Here is a 2,289-nt window from a genome sequence, read left to right as displayed (position 1 = left end):
AAACTCTTAGAGAATGTTTAGACATACACACATAGAGAAATATAAATGTCCACAAATATATGTACACACATAAGCTTGCATACACGTACACTTTCCCCATTCACATGGAGACAGCACACACAGGTGGACGAATACAGATCCATGCGCACATATAGCACATGTGTGCACGCATGCACACACACACACACACACACACACACACACACACACACACACACACACACACACACACACACACACACACACACACACACACACACACACACACACACACACAATGTTACAATAAATTGCTGACGTAACCTATCGAAAATCAGACAAGTTGTACCAAGTTCTTTTCTCAGCAGTCCGTCAAACGCCCCAGTGATAGCTGATGTAAGAAGATTGTAAGCTTGCTGTTGTGTTTTATTCATTGCATTTCTTCTGACATGCTTGAGAAGCTGCTTTCATATTGATGTCGCCTAACAATTACTCTGAGTACACATGCATTATAACGCCGCTATATACGTGTCAATACGTCTGTTACATGTAAGGGGAGATAGATTCATGCGAAATGAGACGCATGCAAGATATACCAGTATTTGTGAGACTGGCTGGCTTGGACACGCCACTTGTACTGACCTATTTGTCTACTGATAACGTAGAAAACAATCAGAAGTAGAACAACCAAATCTAAATCAAACAAATAAAAAAATCACATTTCAATTTCAAATATCAGAGGTTAAGTATTCAATGTACCTTGTATACAGTAATGCAGTATGTTACATGGTCTGCACCATTCGTAACTCTAGTCTACATATTTCTGTGCCACAGTACAGTATGGCTTTATTACCATATTTATGTGATTTGCATACTTGGGAGCTGACATCCAGGGCGAGGCTAAAAAGTAATCATGTTGACATAGAGCTGTGTGTTTTCACCTCCCCCACCATCTCCCTCTCCCTCTATCCTCAACTCCCCCACCATCTCCCTCTCCTTCTATCCTCAACTCCCCATCCCTCTCCATCTCCTCTCTCTATCCTCAACTCCCTCTCCCCCTCCCCCTCATATCCTCTATCCTCAATGCCCACTACATCTCTCCACCGCTCTCATCTCTCCATCCTTCTCTCCTCCCCTCATCTCTTCTCTTTCTCCCTCTCCTCTGAACTCCCTCTCCCTCTCCATCTCTCCTCATCTCCTCTCTCTCCTCAACTCCCTCTCCCCCTCCCCCTCATCTCCTCTCTCCTCAATGCCCACTCCATCTCTCCTCTCCTCTCCTCCCTCTATCCTTCTCTCCTCCCCTCATCTCTTCTCTTTCTCCTAAACTCCCCCTCCCCCTCATCTCCTCTCCTCAATGCCTGCTCCATCTCTCCATCTCTCCACTCCTCTCCTCCCTCTATCCTTCTCTCCTCCCCTCATCTCCTCAATGCCCACTCCATCTCTCCACTCCTCTCCTCCCTCTATCCTTCTCTCCTCCCCTCATCTCCTTAATGCCCGCTCCATCTCTCCACTCCTCTCCTCCCTCTATCCCCTCATCTCTTCTCTCTCTCTCCTCTCCTCCCTCTCCATCTCCCCTCATCTCTTCCCTTCTTCTTCTCTCCTCAATTCTCCCCTTGCCTCCCTGTCTCCCTCTCTATCTCTTTTGCCCTCCTCTCATCTCCTTCCTCTCTCGCTCTCTCCTCAACTCCCTCTCTCCCTGCCCATCTCCCCTCATCTCCATCTCTCTCTCTCCTCAACTACCTCTCCATCTCTTCGTCCCTCAACTCCCTCTCCATCTCTCCTTCCCTCGCCTCCCTCTCCCTATCTCCCTCCATCTCCCATTCTCCTCTCCTCTCTCCCTCTTGCGGGCTGATTTCCATAGAAACATGGAGAGTTGAGTTGGGTCGGGTTTTTTTTGCGCTGAATAAAGCAGCATGTCTCAGTGGGCCGCGGGAAGTATGCAGGGGAGCCGACAAGGGGAGGGGGGGGAGGGGTGGGGGACTAAAGGCCCATTTATACCCTACGGAACCGGACGAAATTCGTCTTTCCGGGCCAACCGTTGCTCCCGGAGTTGCATTCATACCTCCGTCCGTAAAATTGATGTTACGTAATAAATCCTCTAGAGGGCAGAGTCGGTTGGCTATGAATGGACAGTTGCTTTGGCAGATTTGTGTTCGTTTTACAAATTATTTAGCCCAAATAAAATAGCCAGACCTAGGATTCACGGAGATAACACACTGAAACAACTTAAAGATTTGTGTAATGATGTATAAACAAATCCAGGAGGCGTCGTGCTGGCCATTTAGGTTTGTTGTTGGGAAAACGAACGTC

Source organism: Engraulis encrasicolus, chromosome 14 (assembly GCF_034702125.1).
Source record: "Engraulis encrasicolus isolate BLACKSEA-1 chromosome 14, IST_EnEncr_1.0, whole genome shotgun sequence".
Lineage (NCBI taxonomy): Eukaryota > Metazoa > Chordata > Actinopteri > Clupeiformes > Engraulidae > Engraulis > Engraulis encrasicolus.
The sequence above is the reverse complement of the archived record's forward strand: the minus strand, read 5'-3'. Positions refer to the sequence as shown.